Source organism: Pantherophis guttatus, chromosome 1 (assembly GCF_059756535.1).
Source record: "Pantherophis guttatus breed Tessera chromosome 1, ASM5975653v1, whole genome shotgun sequence".
NCBI classification, from domain to species: Eukaryota; Metazoa; Chordata; class Lepidosauria; order Squamata; family Colubridae; genus Pantherophis; species Pantherophis guttatus.
Genome location: NC_142063.1, coordinates 246,134,024 through 246,155,670, shown reverse-complemented (window position 1 = coordinate 246,155,670; position 21,647 = coordinate 246,134,024). Strand labels below are relative to the sequence as shown.

General features: G+C 39.2%; 2 long non-coding RNA genes across 2 annotated transcripts in view; one reads left to right on the top strand and one right to left on the bottom strand.

Annotated features, from left to right (window-relative positions):
- Window positions 1-10,145, top strand: part of LOC117660833 (uncharacterized) — a 35,289-nt gene extending 25,144 nt beyond the window's left edge. Inside the window, exon 5 of the long non-coding RNA XR_015731397.1 lies at window positions 580-10,145. This is a non-coding gene — a long non-coding RNA (uncharacterized LOC117660833). The remainder of the gene's footprint in view (window positions 1-579) is intronic.
- Window positions 10,146-17,797: 7,652 nt separating this feature from the next.
- LOC117660834 (uncharacterized) lies at window positions 17,798-21,274 on the bottom strand. Its single transcript, XR_015731396.1, has 2 exons — window positions 21,021-21,274; window positions 17,798-19,475 (listed from the first exon to the last, which is right to left on the bottom strand). It is a non-coding gene; the product is annotated as an uncharacterized LOC117660834 (long non-coding RNA).
- Window positions 21,275-21,647: the final 373 nt, after the last annotated feature.

The window sequence follows — 21,647 nt, the reverse complement described above, 5'->3', positions numbered from 1 at the left end:
TTTTATTTTCTTGGGCTCAAAAGCTGAACAATGCATGAAATATCAGAACAGTTGATGCAGTAGCCTTTGCAGTATAATTTACAGTTATGAAAGGATGAAATATTAAAAAGTGAATATATTTCTCAGATTAATTTATATTCTGAGAATTATTCTAACTGATATATCTATAAAATATTTTCAGAAAACAAATACTTTGTTTAGAACATTTCTATGGGGTTCTTTAATTCCGATATAGAAAATGCTATTACCAATTAATGAGAGACGATTCTGATTCTGGAGTTATATCATGAAGCTTACTAACCAAGTTAGATCAGCCTTGGGGGTTAAAACTAATATATGACAAATTTGCATAAAGGAAGGTGTATGTTTTCATATACATGTATCTTTTCACACACATGTAGTCCAGAGTTTGCTTAAGGATTATGTTATAATTTACAAGCTTTACAGAAAATGTTTTTTAAAAAAGGAAGCTATAGGCTATAGGCTCTTAAACTGTCATGTCCCTTAAGAATTCAGTATTTATATTCATGCTGTTACCCAAATTAAAATTGCTTATTTCATAATATGTTTCTTTTGCAGCTGCCTCTGTCATTCTGACAAGAAAAACATCTATACAGATTGTACCATTTTTGGGAAACTTTATGCCATATGGAAATGTGTACCATGTTTTTTCAAGTTACACAATCTCAATTTCTAACCAAAATGTAATGAACAACCAGCAAAGTACTTTCAAAACAAATGAACCAAAGAGCTGCTGTTTTACTCCACTGCTACAAGTTGTGATCTCCTTGATCAACAACCTTTTGGATGAGAAGAACACACTCTAATTTGTTCAGAACAGGGGTGGGTTCTACTTACCTTTACTACCGATTTGCAATGGGGCTGCACACGCGCACGCACTCTTCTGCGCATGCCGTCGGGGTTGGTGGGTGGAGCCTCCCACCGGTTTTACTACCGGTTCTATAGAACCGGTGCGAACCGGGGGCAAACCCACCACTGGTTCAGAAGCATGTCCCTTTAGCCATCTTCCTAAGGTTGAATCCTGATACGAAGAATGGAATCCATAGAATCCATCACTGTATCTTGCTGAACTTTAGCCCAAAAGAAATACTCATTATTTTCTTTTAAAAATTATCAAATGCAGCAGATGTTCTCACACTGTTTTTTCACCAAACTTTGTTTGGAATACAGGTAGTCCTCAAGTTAAGACTACAATTAAGGCCAAAATTTTTGTTGCTAAGTGAGACATTTGTTAGGTGAGTTTTGCCCCATTTTACGACCTTTCCTGCCACAGTTGTTAAGCGAATCCCTGCAGTTGTTAAATTAGTAACAAGTTTGTTAAGCAAATCTGGCTTCACCATTGACTGCTTGGAGAAGGTCGCAAAAGGGGATCACATGACCCTGAGACACTGCAACCGTCATAAATATGAGTCAGTTGCCAAGCGCCTGAACTTTGATCACGTGACCATGGGGATGCTGCAATGGTCGTAAGTGTGAAAAACGGTCACAAGACACTTTTTTCAGTGCCATTGTAACTTTGAATGGTCACTAAATGAACTGTTGTAAGTCAAGGACTACCTGAGCAAACAGTTCTGATACAATCAAAGAGAATGAACAAAGTTGGGCCCATAATTTCTTTTCATTAATTTAGTAAAATAAGCCAAGTTAAAAATAACAAACTAAAATATTCATATTTGAATGCCATCTACTCATATGACTTGGGGGATAACAGAATGCATGCATTAAAATATCCATAAAAACAATTCTGTACTAAACTGTAAAAATAAGGCCTGTTAGGTAAAGGTTCCCCTCACACATATGTGCTAGTCGTTCCCAACTCTAGGGGGCGGTGCTCATCTCCGTTTCAAAGCCAAAGAGCCAGCGCTGTCCGAAGAAGTCTCCGTGGTCATGTGGCCGACATGACTAAACGCCAAAGGCGCACGGAATGCTGTTACCTTCCCACCTATTTTTTCTACTTGCATTTTTTTCATGCTTTCGCACTGCTAGGTTGGCAGAAGCTAGGACAAGTAATGGGACAAGTAATTACGTGGCACTAGGGATTTGAATCGCTGAACTGCCGACCTTTCGATCGACAAGCTCAGCATCTTAGCCACTGAGTCACCGTGTCCCTAAGGCCTGTTAGTGTTCTCATTTAAAAGGTTCCTCACTGAATGCCCTGGGAAATAAGGAGGTTTTACCTGCTTCTATTAAGATAAAAGGGTGGAGGTTAATCTAACCTTGGCGTTAATAAAGAGTCTGCCATTGAGAATACTATTTACTGGGTTCCTGCCCCCTGATCTCTCTAAGGATGGGCACCCATAGCCTACATTCTTGGCTAATTTATGTAGAGAAGGCAGATTCTGGAGAAGATGGTCCCAAAGATAACAAGGGCCCAACTCAGCAAAGGACTTTAGAGACTGCAACCCCCTGCTTGAAGTGAAGCCTTCTGGCAATCAATGCAGCTTCTCCAAAATAGATATTATTCTGCTGGACCGATTAGTGTTGGCGGCCAAGCAGACAGCTGCGTCCTATGCCAGCTGGTGCTTCCAAGTCATCTTCAAGGGCAGACCCATACAAAATAAGTTACAGACTTCTGTGTCAGCTATACAAACATCATAAAATGTCAATCAAGAGGACATAAATAGAAGGAAAAGAAAAGGATGGTTTCTAGTGATGATATCCTGGTAATTCTTAAAAACTTAATAAAAATTTAAAATGTGGAGGGTGCTCAGGCCACACGATTAGTTTTCTCCTTATATAGAAAAGGACCCAATTAGAGCTAGACCAATTTAGAGAATCCATTCAAAACAAGATACAAAGATTGCAAACAATGCGCCTTGAATTTGTGATCATGGAAATCCATGAATGCCTGTATTTTTGGAAAATCAGAATTTGATAAAATTAACAGGCCACTTGCCGACTTCCACAAATTATTACAGGAGTTTTTGTGTCAGCTTTTTAAAGTAAAGTTTTTTAAAGTTTTAGTTTTTATATTGAATTCCATACCATCTGCAGTCATAGTTATCTAATTCTATAGGAATAAAGACAGTTTTACATTTCAGACCCATATAAGTTTGTTTGGTTTTTAAACGAGAAACAAATGATCGAAATGAAAATACGGTTCCAGTCATTCCGAATTTTGTTTAGCTGGAATTAAGTTATGAGGGTTCATAGGATTTTATGAATGACATAGTAAAACAACAGTTTCCTTTGCATTTTTTTGAAGTTATTTTTTCTTTATTATGAAAAGCTAACAACATTAGCTTTAGTTCCTCCAGTGTAAGTTCTGTAAGCAGAATTTACTGTATAACGAGCTAAATGCATTCCAAAGTGTTTTTTTTGTTTTGTTTTCCCTTTTTTCCCCTTACCATCTAACGATGCCATTGTTTGTCTTTTTCGATTGCCTCTCTACATCTGGATATCATAATTTGTGATTTCTTTAACTACATGTATGATTGCAAGCTATAATATTGCTCCAATTTGCTTGTGCATATGGGCTATTTATAATTGCACACCTCTCTATTTACATCCTACTTTAGAGATAAGGAAAGGGCTAAATATATACTGGCCAGCCTTCTTTCTCTCTGAGACTGGCATATGCTCTGTTTTCAGCATTGACTGACAGAATGTTCTGGGATCCCTGAGATGTCCTCTGTGTTGAGTGGGCAAAATCTTCTGCCAGATCTCATCCAAATCTTCCCTTCAGCAAAGTTCTCCAGATTTTTTGCTTGAATTAACAAGCTTTCCACATTTTAATACAGGCCAATTCAATTTAGGTCCAGCAACCAATATTATTTTTTATTGAAACCAGTGTAACATTGTCTGGATCCATTTTTCTTTGTGCCGTCCATAATGCATGGACACAGTGTCCAAGTTCTCTTTCCATTTTTTTCCTCCCAGTTTCTGTCTGTTGTTTTTTTAAGAATCGACCTCTGATCCCTCTCCTAACTTCCTTACCAGAAAGTGTTCTATTCTCTCTCAGTTTGTACTTATCTGCAAAGTGTTTCAGTGGATATATGAACAGTTAGACGGAAGCAGTGGCTGAATGCAGGCTGTCAGAGGATAATTTCATGGCCTCTTACTATAAAAAAAGTCAGATTTTTAAAAATGATAATTTCTTGTACTTCTGTACAATGAAATGCATCCAGATTTACTTTGGTACTGAAAGAGAATTTATCTACCCCATTTTGAGCAGAATTAAATGCAGTCTATGGACAGGCAAGATGGTACGCCATTGTTTGGCAACGAAAAAAGAAAGAACATGATAAATAGGTAGAATGAAAGGATATTACAAAAATCTATTCACCCTGTGCGCATTCAAAAACAAATTTAAGTCCATAGAGACATTTTTGAAGTTGTTTTGATTAGAAATGAAAATCAGAATATCTCAAACCGATAAATCTACATATGACTGAAGACCATGGACAGCATTTCAAAGGCAATGAGATTCTTTTTTCCCATATTATGATAAAAGAATTGGATGAAAAGCATTAATATAATCCTGTTTACTGCCTTCTATACATTGGCAGCAGCATTATACTACTGGTACTTAGAGTGATTTTTATTGAAGTGATATAGAAACATTTTTAATGAATAAAATGATGCCCCTGGACAATTCGGGAATTGGTAGCATCCATGTAGTTTACTGGCCACCATAATACTGCATTTTGGTAGCCTTTACAAAGAACTTCAGGTCACTTCTGATATGATACACTGAATTTCAGCTAAGTTTAAATATTGTTTTGTATGTGTACTTCAACATGTTTTCTCCACCTAGTCCATGTGATATATAAACTGTGATTGAAGTTTTATTGAGCTGTATGCACTCACACAAATTATGTCTTATTTAATAAATCATGGTTGGTCAGTCATTGCTTAACATGATCCATAAATTCAATCAAAGGAAATGGAAAACAGGAGCAGAAGAAAGAATTAAGCATCACGTCAGTGGCTGTGTTATTACTCAATTTTCTGAGTTTGCCGGTTACATGCACAATAAAGTAACCACATTGGCTGAATTCACACAACACACTGAGGCACAAGCTAGCTAATTGCATTTTAACCTAATATGTTCTGCAAACTGAACCATTCACTAGATTAACCTGTATTTCCTTGTCCTGAGAATGTGATCAACTAAATAATGTTACCGTTCTAAATCAGGAAATATCACAAAATGTCAACCAGGTCTAACTTGACAGGAAAAAGAAAGAACAGAATATGAAATGTCAGTCTGTGTTACACAGGTTGATAAAACAGCCTAATTAACATTGATATTATGATCTTTGAAGACTGAAGGCAGCTATAATTTAGTTCTTATTCACATTTTATTGTTCTATTCCTGGGAATTAAGTGGAGAAAGAATTAGTAGAAATAATTCTTCACAAGTTTTAAATAGTAATGTAGATCTTTTAAACAGAGATAATGTAACACAGATGTGACTTCTAAAACTAAATGCACTTTATATTAATACTTTAGGAGAAACTAGAACAGGGGTGTCAAACTCAAGGCCCGGGGGCCGGATCCAGCTGGCGGGGTGCTTAGATCTGGCCTGCGGGGCCATCCTGGAAACAGTGCAGGATCAGCCCACAGTGCCTCTGCATGCGGCCCTCCTGAGCTCCGCCTTTGCTGGCAGAGGGCTGCAGGAGGCCATCACAGCTGAAAATGGAGCTTGCGAGGGCTATGGGCAGCACTCCCAAGTTCCGTTTTCGCTGATGGAGGGTTGCAGGAGGCTGTCACAGCTGAAAACGGAGCTCAGGAGCCTGTTTTTGCTGGCAGAGCACTTGGGCCACCATAGGCGCCCCCGATATGAGTGACGTCGATCTGGCCATGCCACCCCAGCCCCCCAAAGTCAAACATAACCCTGATGTGGCACTCAATGAAATCGAGTTTGACACCCCTGAACTAGAAGGTCCTATTTTTCTAATCTTTTTAAAATATACACTATCTGAGACCTCTGGAAAACGAAGTATCCAATATACAGTTTTCATTGTATGCTAATACCCGATAAGCCTCTAAAATAAAGTCCCATTCCTCACAACCTGAAAACAGATGAGCTTTTAATGGAATTAATTTCAAGAATCACTAACTACAGGAATAAAAATTACAGTTTGTGCTATCACTTCGTAAGATCGTGCTGTCAGGTAGCAGATTTGATATGAAACAGAAGGGAAGCGAATACAATAAAAAGCATGTTCTCTCAATTTGTATTAAACATTTCTGTTGCAACATAAAAAGAGTGCCAAGTTCAGAGATAACTGATACTCAGAAAAGCAGAGTAAATTTGCAATAATTAGTAACAAAAATGTAGTTATTAAAGTCTTACAATGAATGCTCTTTTTAATTAATATTTCAGAAGGTTCTGGAAGGATTTACTGTCCCAGACTGTACTTCCATTAAAAAACAATACCAAGGGAGATTAAATACTGAGAACCAAGAGGATGTAGCCTGACATGGCAAAACTGGCGTATAATGTAATAATTGCTGTAAAATACCACTGATATTAGCAATCGGCGTTAGTGCTCTCGGCAGCTGAGCTCTCAGAGTTTAGCATCAGCATTCCTAACCTTTTCAGCCTCTTCTCTCGAAGATGGTGGAGGTGCAAAGATTGGGGTCATACATTATCCTAAATGACAGTTTCCTTACCCCACCAAAGCTTGTTAAAAACAGGCTACCAAAGCTTGTTTTTAAACAAGCTTTAGTGGCCTGGTTTAAAACATGACACATGGCCCAAAGTGGGAGTACCATCATACCATAGGGACTCCCTATGCACGGTCACTCATGCCCTCGTCACCTCTCGCCTGGACTACTGCAATGCTCTCTACATGGGGCTCCCCTTGAGGAGCACTCGGAAGCTCCAGCTGGTCCAGAATGCGGCCGCGCGGGTAATTATGGGGGCGACATGGCGCTCCCATGTGACACCTTGCCTGCGCGAGCTGCACTGGCTTCCGGTGGTCTTCCAGGTGCACTTCAAGGTATTGGTTCTCACCTTTAAAGCGCTCCATGGCTTAGGGCCTGGTTATTTGCGAGACTACCTTCTGCCACCGATAACCTCCCACCGGCCAACTCGGTCCCACAGAGAGGGCCTCCTTAGGGTGCTGTCGGTCAAGCCATGCCGACTGACGACCCCCAGGGGGAGAGCCTTCTCTGTGGGGGCACCCGCCCTCTGGAACGAGCTACCCCCAGGAATACGACTAATCCCGGACCTGCGTACCTTCCGTCGAGCTTTGAAGACCTTCCTATTTCAGCAAGCTGGGCTGGCTTAAAATTTTAATGGGTTATTTTAAGGGTAATGAGTTTTAATATTTTGGGAAGCCAATTCGATTTAATTCTGCTTTTAAATTATTTTAAATTTTGTATTGTATGTATTTTAATTTTGGCTGTGCACCGCCCTGAGTCCTTCGGGAGAAGGGCGGTATACAAATTTAAATAATAAATAAATAAATAAATTTAATGCTGGAGGGAAAGGGAAATGAATCTACACTGCTTTAAATTGTAGATCTGTCCGGGGTACATGGGATGGGATCCATCCAAAGTTAAAGATGTCAAAGTCCCAGATCTTGAAGCTCCATACACCCAAAGCCATTCAGTCTTGCCAGGGTTCCACTGAAGCCAGTTGTCTCCCATCCAGGCCTCCACAGCTTCCGTGAGAGTGCAGTGATAGCAGCACTTGGGTCACCAAGGGATATAATAGAGAGATTTTCCATCTCTATTTGGCGGTTGTTACATTATATTGTCGTAAAGCTAGAATAACCAAAAGTCATTGTCTTTGGAACTGTTCATGCTACTTATCCACGATATGATTTCCAGGGCCTCTGGAACTTTCTGCCCTTTTTTGATATTTAGATCTCAACATAGGTAATGCAAATCTTTGCTTCTTGTTCATGTTTCTGTTTCTCTGTGGTTTTGCCTGCTTTTTACCCTGTTTTTCCCACTTAAACGTTGTTGACATTTGCTGATGCTTATTAAATAAACCTCAATCTATATTTTTGCTAGCTGTATTGAATGACATATGTGCCAGTCTAGATATGAGATTCATCAGGAATGTGCTGGGTACACTAAATGAATAGGTACTGAGTTTTTAGCAAAGTGCTGAAAATATTGGTTGTGTGGTAGAGCTTTGCTGAGGAGAACCTTTGTCTATGAACATTGTTTGGAGAGTTAATCAAGGAATTTTACTTCTACCTTCCATACTTCCTTTAAAGACAATAACATTTCAGGTATCCGATAAAACTTCCATTGTTTTAGTCTCAAAACAATTCTAACATGCACGTAATGCAATTTTGTGTCTACTCAAAAGTAGTAAATCCCACTAAATTTACTTATGCCTACTCACCAAGATCTGCTTGAGGCAAGACAATTGGGATAGAAGAATCTATTGACTATTTCTGCAACACAGTTCATAGATCATTCCCACACAATTGACATTTGTTGGGTTTTGACATTCCCCCCTCGATTCCTAACCCATTTAAACCCCTCAAGTTTGTTTCTTTATGGCTTCGCTTAATTGGTGACCTCTGCGCTGTAGTTCACTCAACAAACCACAATTAAGAAATGGTGATTGAGCTCAATATATCAAAAAGATAGTTACTTTGGAGAAGAGATTGATGTTTTCTGATGGAAAAGGAGAATAAACTGGTGACTTTGTGAAGCTGGAGGGGGAAGAAACCAAGCCCATATGCTGTTGTTTTCATGCCACAATAAAAAGAGCAATGTGCCTAAAACATAAAACCAGTACAAAATCATGAAATATTAAAGAAAGCAAGAAGAAAGGATCAAGTGTCGGAAATTGGGAAAAGCAATGTTTTCCTGTTTCAGTGTATCATAAGTGAACAGGAATGAAACCATTCTTAAAATTACAGGATTGAACCAAGTACAGAGATATCCTGATGTTCACAACAAGAAAAAATTGTTCAACCTTCCCCTACTATTGCCCAAATATACTCTGATGCGTGACATGGAACTATGTTATAAAAACTAGACACCTTGTGTTGTTTCCATGAATGTGTGTCTACAGTGAAATGGCATAAAATTCTGTTCTTACTTGCAGTAATTATGAGTCACAAAATCATCTTTCACTCTTCTTACCCTCCAAAACTCTTTCCCCTTCAGAAATTGAGATAATTACTTGAACCTGGTCCCCTGTGATCGGCCAACAACCGGGCCAAATTTTAAAGCAATCCAATAAAAATTGCCATTGATATAGCAAGTTACAAAACTCAGAAATTGACTCAACTCTTCTTTTACTAGCAGGCGTCTCATAATTCTGAGGAAGTCCAAGGGGCACTACTGATGTATTTCATGCTGACCTGTATGGATTTTAGTTTAAATATTCCTTTAGATATCTAAAGAACAGTTCAAAAACCTCTTGGCCTAGACCGTTTTAATCCCTCTCCCTCAGCATCAGTCTCCCATACAATGATTCTTACTACGGTAACCTGTAAACTGTACTTTGTTCAATGGGATAAACCACAACAGCGCTGCTGTTTCCCTTCATATTCTACAAGCACAATTTGTATGATTGCACAATAACATCAGGCATGTCTCCTATGTAATCAATTTTAGCATCTCTTTTTCTGGCTTTCTGCAGCTTCTGTCAACATGAGACAACCTTAATTTTACTGCTAAACTGCAGGAATGTATTTTTATTTTGGTGATTGAATATTATCAATTTCTTTTGAAGCAACAACCACAGCAACAATGCCTCATTTAAAAATAAATAAGGTTCTTGCATAGATTTTGCCTTCTCTTTATTGAAAATGGAGCTGGAATATAACTGCAGCTGGTAAGGTTCAGGATAAATCAATTAATATGTTAATTTTAAATATGCGTAGTGTGGAGGAACTCTTAAGCTATGTTATTTCATCATTATTTTAACATATATTAAAATTATAGTGTTTTATGATGTATTTTGATTGTTTCAGTATTTTATTTGGTGATTTAAATGTGTTGCAAGCTATTCTGGGAAAACATAGTTTTGAAAAGCAGCATGCCCATTTAAAATTACATGAAATGGAATAACACTATAAGTAATCATCTATTCTCCAAATAAGGACTGGACTCTGTATATTTCTGATCTTGTGTAAAATGTCTTATGTAAAACAGCTCATGAAGGAAATGTGTGCTTAATAAATTATCATTATAATTGTTATTATGTTTAATTATTTTGCATCTTGTTATATTGCTAAGCCCCCCCCCCCCAAAAAAAACCCAAGTATTTATGCTATGACAGACTACAGGTAATTCCTTGTAAACCATAATGTCCTGCATTTTCATTCTTCATGGAAACAGCAATAAATGACATTTATAAGATAGGAATATATGGCCTGCCAGAGACAAAGAGAAGGGCAACATCTAAATGAGAAAATGGCTTGCAAAATGCATTTCCCTGGTTTTCCCATTTAGTGAACTTTTGATAATCATTGCATCAATTAGGCCTAATCAAATATTATTGGCATAAGCACTGCTGTCTCCTAAAGCTATTTCACTTCTGTGCCTTCAATAGTAGGAAACATTATCCTTGAAAATGGCATGAAATTGTAGGCTCTTTCAGCTCAGTAAGAAGGGCAAGGATGAGATAAAAGATAATTACAGCTGATAAATCCAGAAAATACATTTGAAGTCATCTGGTATTTATTGGTGGCCAAAGGTACAGGTTAATAAAGTCTCCTGGAACCCTAAGAAATTCAGTTTTATCCTTTCTCTCCTTCTCTTATACTGGATTTGAACTGCATTTTCTTTGCATTTTGAAGAAAATTATGATTTATGAAATGGATCCATTTGGCAGGGTATTTGGGGAAAATCCTGCACCAGAATTAGAAGAGAATTATTGCAGAGAAACAGTGAAAGAAATCACACTCGTGGAATGCGTTACAGCAATACGTTCTGGTTTTGCCTCTGCAAATTTTAGATATACAGTATAGGGTGTGATTTTTTTTTTTTGGCTGATTTATCTAGAATACAACTATGCCATCCTTAAGTCGATAGCCTTGACTATGATCATCATTTTGGCCACTGAAGATCAAAAGCGGCTAGGAGAGGATTCTCTCAGGGACTCTCTTCTTCCCCTCATCAGCATTTCAGCTTTTTGGCCTATCATTTTCACCACCACCACCAGGGGTGGGTTTCACTTATCTTTACCACCAGTTCGCCCCGCACGTGCACGCCCACTTCATGCACACGTGCGCTGTCCATGCATGTGCCCGGCTTCCACACATGTGCTTTGCTTGCTCGTGCGCCTTTCACGCATGCACCTGGTCTCAAAAACATGCCTAAATAGCACGACTTGGAGCTGGGGCAGATGGGTGGGCCGGAACCTGTGAGAACCGGCTGAATACCACTTCTGACCATCACCATCGGAATATTTTAGACTCTGCTTCAAAGAAGGCCCATTCATGCTTTCTTCTCCAAAAACATTTGATGTACTAAAATAGATACCTTATATTTTTAAGTGAAATCCAACTTCAGAGTGCTAACAATGTAAAGAAAATTAATAAGTCGCTGTGTATAACACATATATTACAAACAATAATTTTCCTCCCCTTCTCTCCGCTGCCCTCTTCTTCCCTCCCCTTTTTCTTTTCATTGTAATTAGGATGTTTAACCTGATTCAATTTCCTGTCATGTGATTTTAACACATTTGATATTTTTTGCTCTTGTTATTTTAAATTGGTATAAGCTGTTTTACTTGACTGTAGCTCAAAAGGGTATACAGTTTGAAATAAAGGTAAAGGTTTCCTCTGTCTAGTCGTGTCTGATTCTAGAAGGCAGTCATCTCCATTTCTTGGCCAAGGGAGCCAGCATTATCCGAAGACATGGTCTTCGTCATGACCATGGTCTATCACCAAGGAGCACAAAATGCAGTTACCTTCCTACTGAAGTGGTACCTATTTATCTACTTGCATGCTTTCAAACTGCTAGGTGAGTGGGACCTGGGACAAGTAATGGGAGTTCATCCCATCACACGGTGCTCGGGTCTCAAACTCAGGCTGTCAGCTTTCCAGCTGACAAGCTCAGCATCTTTAACCACTGAGCCATCATGGCCCCTCAGCTTAAAATAAACATTTGTTTCGCTTGATTAAAAATGTCTTGGAGAAATCAGTAAACTGAATACTTACAACTAATTATACCCCACCCCTCCGAACTTTTCAGGACACATATTGACTGGTGGGCTTCTCTGCTGGCAGGGCTTTTTACTTATATAGACAACACTGACCATATCCTTGAAGGATGGGGAAGCTGTGTTATAGCTCCATACATAAAATATGAGGCAAGGAAGACCATAAAAATTACTGACCTATAAGTCTTATTGACATAACAATAAGATGTATGCAAAACATCTCTTGAGAAAAATCAAGGATTGAGTGATTGAGAAAAACATATTAGTGGAAGAACAGACTGGATTCAGACCTGGGCACTCCACAGTAGATCCGTTTTGTGCCATACCAATTTATTACTAAATATGCAACATATAGTAAACACCTGTTTACATCTTCCATAGGTCTGAGCACAGCATTTGACGTAATAGAGATGCCTTATGGAAGAAACTGGCCAAACTAAATACAGAATCCAGGCCTGGTAATCACCCTCTATTGCAGCAATTCTCAACCTAGCAACTTTAAGATAGGTAGACTTCAACTCATCTTGGGCTCAATGTTGTTTAACCTTTATGGCAATGACATCAGAGGTGGAATTCAGCTGGTTCGGAGCGGTTCAGTCGAACCGGTATCAACAACAATCAGTTCTATCCTGTCCTTTATTTCCTGCTTTGTAGCTCATCTCAATCGCACAGCACAGCTGATTTCCCCCCCCCTCGCTGTTCTACTTACCGTTGCTGACTTGGAAGGTAAGCAGCTGAGTTTCTAAATGCTCCATTTTTAGTGCTGTGTGCAAGTGCCTTAGGCACGTGTAAGTGCGAAGCATGTGTGTGTGTGCGTGAAACCCGCCCCCACCGAACTGGTTGTTAAACCAGCAGCATTCCACCATTGAATGACATCTCTACTGACGTTCACGGGCCAAAGAACCTTAACAGACAAAGACAAATGGCATTGTTCTGATGGCACATTTACAAGTAGACCTGAGAAGACTGGTGGGGAAATCCAGTGCTTTTTTCACTTCTAATTCTTTGAAGATTAATAAAACTAATTCCAAAGTGATGTTTTTTTTAAAACAGTGGGTCAAATACAACTGGCACTTGAAAGAGAAGCCTATAGAACAGTGCCTTTCTCATATTTAGGAGTCATTTTTTACAAACACAAGGCCTGGGACTAACACTTCAAATGAAGTTCAATAAAGACCACATCAAGTTCTAAAATGCTAACTAAATTACTCAGTTATAACTACCCAAGCACTCCCCCCTCCCATTTTAAAGATTCACAAGGCAAAAATCATATAATTGCTAATTTATGGTGTACAATTGTGGGCCCTATCAAAGGCTCGCCTACTTGAACAAAATCAAACACATTTTTTAAGTTTTATTCTGGAGATCAACAGGAATACACTAAAATAGGCCACCACTCCATTTATTGTCTAACAGTAATCAAAATCTTTAACTAGTGTTGGATGATTTTCCAATAGAACCTGACAAACTACCAAAAATTAGCTTTGAAGAACAGATGGGGACACTTCAACACACCACTTGGATGCATCAAAGTCTCCAAATCATCTCGCAGCTCACAGCTTGGCTTCTGAATGCAGCTTGGCTTCTCAATCTACTCTCAGCTGGACTTCAGGCCAAGGAAATATTCAAATAAAAAGTTTTGGACATTAACATCCAAACCAATATTGAGTCACTTGCAAACATCAGATTGTTGAAATAGTTAGCCAAGAATAAAATGTCTTCAAACAGAAAAATACCTGGCAATGAGTTACCATAAATTCCCATTAGATAGTCTTTACCAAAGCAAGATTTGAGAAGCTAGGTTCTATGTTTAAATATAGACAATTCCATGAAGTGCCATATTATGAGAGAACGTGTGTTTATGGACCACCAGAAACAGAAATAACTGTGAATTACATGCTCCAGAAAGAACTCAGTCTTTACCAACACTACTTGACAGACCCATATATAGGGATCATAACAACAGATTGTCTTATTCCCATCATTATAAACGTTTTACCTCTGATTTTTGCTGCCCATCTTTTAGAAGAAACACATATTAGCGTTCTTTCTATGTAGTATAGGATATTTTTTTTAAAAAAGTATCTAACTAGTGGGATCTACACTTCTGAATCGATCAGATTTTGTCAGTCCTGAACGAATCAGTTTCTCAGTATTAAAAGAACAAAAACTAAATGCTCTATTATAAGATTCTAGATGTTAAGAAAGGAACAGGAAACAAACACATATGGACTATTTTATCTTACACTATGTTATCTCATTCTTTTATCTTTATTTTATTTTATCTTACCTTATTTTATTTTATCTTATTTTACCATATCTTACCTTATTTTATTGTTGCTTATTGTGGTTGACACTCATTGTTTTGATGTGGTCAATTGACTAATAAATGAGGTTTACTACTACTCCTACAGTCATTATTCACCCAAGAAGAAATTACCTGATTCCAGTTCTAAAAGTCTGGGCCTTTTAGGGAATTTGTTTTTATTACTTTATTGCTGGCTCTGGTGCAATGAATAACTTCATTCCTTTTTTTTTATTACTCACTTGTTACTTTAATTTTGTTTATATATTAATTTTATTGAAACTTTTCTACAAGAAGATAAAAGTAACATACTAATATATAAAATAAGGAACAAAAAAGAAAAAAGAATATAAAAGTAGAGTACAAAAAAAGAAAAAAGTTGAAGAAAACTAGAAAAGAAAGAAAAAAGATATGAAATAGTGGCTTCACAGCAGTTATGAATATAAATACTGTATATTTTAACCTATCATATATTTTAAATTGATTTTAAATTGGGTTATCTTAATTTCGGCCAAAATATTTAATTATTTTAATACTGTTCTTAAATTTTGTATGCTTTGTTTTTATCTTGGCTGTGCACCGCCCTGAGTCCTATTGGAGAAGGGCGGTATAGAAATTTAATTAATAAATAAATAAATAAATAAATATATTAACTTGTTATCAAATCAGAAAAACCAAAAATCACAAATTTATTTTTCCCCCTTTTTTAATCTTTATACAAAAAGTCCATTTTGCCCTTGTTCAAAATAGGATGGTTAATCTATCAGTATAAAATGACAGGAGATTGACACTTTTACAGCCAATAGTAATGCCCACTTTGATTTCTAGTTCAAAAGCCAGCAATGGGAACTATAGGGACAATTCTAGATATTGAATGCAGCCAATAGTGGTAACCGCCTATTCGATCATTTCTTCAGATACCAATAAACAGTAATCCCTTACTTCGATTCAACAGATTTCTGTGATAAGGGAAATAGGTGGCCTTTCCACCACCCTTTCCAGGGATCCCAATCTTCTACTCAGGTCATGGTTCCAAGGTTGAAAAGACACAGGGCCAACTTGCCATGGCCAACTTGCCACAGGACAATTCAGCAATTCAACTTAATTATTTAAAATAATTTACAAATTATTTCAATTTTTTGTCCTTCACATTTCATTTGTCCCTCCTTTTGCATCCTTTCTTTAATGATTCTATTCCACCATTTCTTCAATATTATGTAACTTTTGTCCTGCGGAGAGTTGTCCTGCGGTGGGTTGACTATAGCAAGTTGGCCAGCAAATTGGCCATGGTGAGTTAGCCATGGCAAGTTGGCAGTGGTGATTTTGCCATGGCAGGCTGGCTGTGGTGAGTTAGCCATGGCAAGTTGGCTGTAGTGAGTTTGCCATGGCAAGTTGGATCAGGGGTGAAATCTACTTACCTTCCCTACCAGTTTGGAGCGCGCCATCATCACGTCCGATTTTTTACCCTCTGTGCATGCGCATAAGGCTTTGCGCATACACAGAAAGTTAAAAACTAGGAAGTAACAACATCTGGGTGGGTGGAGCCTCGCACTGCCGCAACTACCGGTTCACTGAACCACGGGCCCCCGGTGCTATTGCTTCGTGTGAGCCGGACAGAACCGGCAGGAGTTCTCCACTGAGTTGGCTATGACGAGTTGGCTATGGCAAATTGTCCTAGACCCAAAAAACCAGGTCTGTTAGGTGGGTCTTCCTCTTCTCTAACTTGAGGAAGAAGAAAGACTCAAAACCGGTGTGTGGGGGGGAGACTGAATGGGAGGAACTCAGCTATGGTTTTGCCATGTCCTAATTGGGAGGATGAGATGTAGGTTGGATTGTTGTCCAAAATCAGTCATTAATTTGAGCAAACAAAGGAGAAGCTGATTCTGAAGGCATCTTTCCCTGCTTGTATACGGAATGAAGATGCCATTGTCTATGATCCAAGCATTTGCCCCTGATGCCAATTGACATTGCCTTTTTCCTTCCTGGAATTGTGGGCTAGTTGGAAGAGGGGGGGGAAAGGTGGCTGGACAGGATGGCGAAGAGATTGATTTTGTTAGGTAGCAGGAAGAAACTGATACCATCTGTGGTCAACACTTCTTAGTTGGAATAAGTACGTCAGAGGCAGATAGCAACCACACCCAAAGGATGGGCTGGGCTGCTTTGTGTCAGGCAACACACATACACCCACGCCACCTTTTTCATGAATGTTCTGGAATGTGGTCCTGGTCTGGTCACAAACCAGCCTCTTTGCTAGGGCCCAATACATTAGCATTTTTACCAGACCAATAGCTGTCAAAAAGGCGTCAGATATCTTCAAGTTTTTTTTTCAATTCCACTGAATTGATTTCTCAAAGAATTTCCAGATTCATGGTCATTTACAAAGAGCCAGGATTAAACACAGGCCTTTCCTTTTCTCCTGCCAACCCTCAAGGATGGATTGAAGAGCATTTCTACATAGCCACTCATATTATTCCTCAGATGTTTGGCATAAGTTTTGCATTACTATGCCGGTATCTTCACTGCTATTTTCTAGCCAGCCAGTGGGTCATCAACTGACCAATGCAAAATTGGGAGGGGGAATTGACCTTCACAAACTCTTTTGTTCGTCTTTTCCCATGTGATTTTTCTTTTTCTAAAGGAAGCACAGATGGAAGGGAACTTGAGCTATGTAGAACTGAGCATGTAGCAAAGATGTCCCTTAATCCAAGTACGAAGGATGGAAGGATGATGGCTAGATGCCACATTGCCTTGACTATAAGTGGGAGGAAGAAAATCCCAGGAGCTGGACGAAAAGATGTGGAAAGACTTCCCACTAATTAAAATGCTAGGCTCTACAACTACCTTTGCAAAACTGTCTTTGCGGCATTCAGTTGGAGCAGGAGCTGAGCCAACAGTTAAATTAATTGGCTCAGTTTCTTAAGCCTTGGTAAGCCCGATGGTACAGTTGGGACAGAAGGACACAGCTCCAATCTTGTCAGTGCAGTGCTTCTATGTGCAAGGAGTCTATTTTTTACACCCACACCCACACCCTACAAATATAGGTCTCGTTTGTGCTTTCTGTGAATTACCTAAGTCTTGCGCAGAACCGGATCGAATGGATGACAACCTTTCCAAACCTTACACAAACCATTTGCAGACTTCAGTTCAAAAATCAGGTTATTGGGTTCCTCCTGCCTTGTACCACTTTCATTAAATGAACAGCAAAGAACAAGAGGCAGGAAGAAAAATAATTCTTGTCTAAGTACAAGATAATTGCTTCCATATGCTTACACACACGTGCATAGACACATGCCTACACACACTCTTACATTTATACAATACCCAAATAATTGGAGAAAAAGACCACTTCATGAATAACTAGAAAAAAACAACCATCGTTGTAATGGATGCTTTGTGCAGGAGAAGCAAAGGAGAAAAATACGTTTATTCAAACATTCAGGTGTGTCGCCAAATGAAAATGAAGCCCATAGCTAAAATTGGACAGGTGATACAGAGTCCTCAGTTTTCTTTCATTCTCTTCTTGAACAACTCGCAGTCATGAGCCTAAAGACGCAGAGATAGGGGGCAGCAGGTCATCTCTTTTGTACCAGCTTTTAAGGTCATGTAAGGACAGTGACAGGGAAGGCTGTGGAAAGAAAAGAAAAATCAATAATTAGCCTTGAGCAGTGGTGAAATCCAAATTGTTTTACTACCGGTTCTGTGGGTGTGGCTTGGTGGGTGTGGTGTGACTTGATGGGCGTGGCTTGGTGGGCGTGGCAGGGAAAGGATACTGCAAAATCTCCATTCCCACACCACTCCAAGGGAGGGATACTACAAAATCCCCATTCCTTCCCCACTCTTGGGGGAAGGATGTTGCAAAAACTCCATTTCCACCCCACTCCAGGGGAAGGATATTGCAAAATTCCCATTCCCTCCCCACTCTGGGGCCAGCCAGAGGTGGTATTTGCCGGTTCTCCAAACTGCTCAAAATTTTCGCTACCGGTTCTCCAGAACCTGTCAGAACCTGCTGGATTTCATTCCTGGTCTTGAGGGTTTGAGGAAGGTATGTCCAGTGTCAGATATCTGGTGTGCTTGCATGATGTGTTTGGGTATGTTGTGTGTCTCGTGACGTTTTTGACACCAAACCTTCAGAAGGTAGAAATACCGCAAGATGAAGAGATAATTAAAAAGATATTATATTGTGCAGAAATGGATAGACTTACATTGAAAATCAAACAGAAAGAAGACACAGGATATTATCAAACATGGAACTTCTTTTGCCAATGGTTGGAAAAAAGGAGTGGAGAGTAAGAAGGGAATTGGTATTGCTAAGCAATCTGAATACCCAGACAACACCATGTTTATTAAGCACTAAGAAATGTAATAAATAGGAAATTAATAAAATGTATTTAAAAAGAAGAAGAAGAAGAAGGTAATCCTGATGGGATGGGCCTGGTGAAAAGGGATCCCTTCTTTCCTCTTTTGCAGAAGAGCCTGTGGGCCACGTGCAAGGAGTACTTGTTCTCCCAGCGAGTCCAAACACCGCAAAGACAAGCGGCCTCTTGGCAAGGCAGGTTTGGAACAGCAGATTTGCTGATGAGGCACTATTTAAAAGATTACGGTGAAAAGAGAGCGAGAGCAAAGGAGGCGAGCAAGAGGAGGAGGGAAAATGAGGTTAAGAGCTTGGAGGATAACGTGAGAAATCTGGAATGAACAGAATGAAGACTTTTGAGCCCAGTTTGTCCTAACATCTACTGTGTAAAATAGTCACTAATTGGTGTAAGAATAGCCTTGGTTTATTTTTCTTTCCTTTTCTGGATATTTTCTTTTTCACATGCCCTGCCTGGCTGTTTTATTTACAATGTAAAGTTGTTAAGATTCTATTTGTCTATATTTACCACAACTTCTTTTTAAAAGATTCTGTGTACTCAAACAGGTTTAGTTTCAAAGAGAGGAAATGTGCGCTTAGCCATACAGTATATCACCTAAGCACATATATGACCAAAAACAGATGCACACCCTGAGCAGAGCAAGCCAAGATTAATATGGACCATTCCAACACTGCATGGCAAAATCCTGGTAGGACAAAAAGAAGAAGCAATGAGCAACAATTACCACTCTCCCTGCTTTTTCTGTTGTCTTCCCTTAAATCCCATTGTGAACAATAGATGGGAATTAACGTGGGCCAATCAGGAGCATCTGAATCGGGGCATTGGCGAAATGAGCTCATTTTCAGAGAAAAATCCGATTTGGCTCTGATGTAGCTATAAAGGATCCACTGCAAGACTGATGGTAGACCTGAATTCCAATCCCGCTTCTTTTCTATTGGGGGGATAAGTTTCTTCTTTAATGGTCCAGGATTCCATTAAATGGGACACTGTGGAGATTGACAGTGTCCCCCAACAAGACTAACTCTTGTTCTGTTGCTGCTCTCATGAGCAGGATAGAAAGCAGGATGAGATCAGACTTTTACAAAGATTCTGCAAATATAAAATTGACCCTAAACTCTAGGATAGAAGGAGATCATTTAATCTAACTGCTTGCCCTGTTGCACAGGAAACCACTCCTAAAGCATGCCCAACAGACATTTAAATATCTCCGGTAACTCACCATCTCCTGAGGCAGTGTGTTCCGTTGCTGATCATCTCTCACTCTTAGGAATGTTTTTCTTGCTCTCCAACTGACATCTGAATCTTTGGGAATTATGCGGCATTGCAAGTGGTATTGTCTTCACTTTCAACAGCCTCCTAGACCAGGAGTTTCCAACCTTGGCAACTTTAAGCCTGGAGGACTTCAACTCCCAGAATTCCCCAGCCAGCTGGCTGGGGAATTCTGGGAGTTGAAGTCCTCCAGGCTTAAAGTTGCTAAGGTTGGAGACCCCTGTCCTAGACCATTTTCTATGGACTTCTGGACTATTATGTTTTGTTCACATGGTCTTCTTTCACTGGAAAAGCTTGTTTCCTTGCCAGAGGTATTGAAACAAACTTAGCTGCTTTGAACAAAAATAATTGTGTATAGGCTGGAGCACAAAAGCCTAACAACTATTCATCTTTCATACAACCACAACATTTTTACATTGGATTTTCAGGACTTACCAAACCACCAAACCACACTTTTAGCTTAGTGTGTTGTCTGAATGCATTCCATATAGTTAGTTTCTCTTCAGTGTGTTGTGTAAAAACTAACCCCCCACACCTAATAGAGCTCTTCAAGCATGGCTCCATTAACATATGATACATGTGTAAACATAACCTCTTTCCCTTTGCACTATCAGAATCAGATCAATGTATGAGTGTACGGGAGAGGGGGCATAGGTACTTGTGGGGAGAATTGATTATAACCATGATCTGTCATCCTTGTACAATAATGAAATGATGTAATTAGCCTCAGTCATCTCATATGACACAACTGAGGCAAATTAGATGAACATATATGATATCATGATGTGCATGTCGTCACTTTGATGTCATGATGCCCTCTCATGGATGTGCATGGAAAGGAGCTCTTGGCCAACCTGGCTGGGGATGATGGGAATTCCAGATAACATATGAAGAACAGGGTAGGTTGAGACATGTACATTAATCAGTACTCTATTTTGATATAAAGAAATCAAGCACTTACCTGAATGAAGTCAGTGGTTCTGATTTTATTATTTAATTAGCAGAAGCCACATTAGCTTAAAGACTTCCATATTCTTTCTACTTGCAGGTTATGTTTACGGCTCATACCTGAGATTCAGTGTTGGTTAACCCATGTTGCTTCATTCAGCCTCAAGCATCATTTGGAGCACTTTCCATTTGATTTTTAGAGTTGGGCTGAGCTCATAAAGCCATAGAACTTAGACTTATATAGCACTCCACAGTGGCTTTACAGAATCCTCTGAGCAATTTACAAACTCAGCACATTGCTCCCAACAACCTGGGTCCTCACTTTACTGACTTCGGAAGGATGAAAGGCTGAGTCAACCTTGAGCCCCGTCAGGATCGAGCTTGCGGCTGTGGGAAGAGTTTGCCTACAATACTGCATTCTAACCACTGTACCACCATGGCTCCTTAGGATTAGTTGTGTGGTACTTGATGTTTTTTCATTGAAAATACTACTGTCCCTTCAATAGATACCAAAATCTGTCTCTGGCAAAAAGAGCGGCTGTTCACAAGGTGGAAATTCAGTCAACTCAGAGAGCTTGTGATCATTGATTTCTGTTTGTAGTCAATAGCCAGTGTTTCTCTGGATAGACATGTCAGTTTG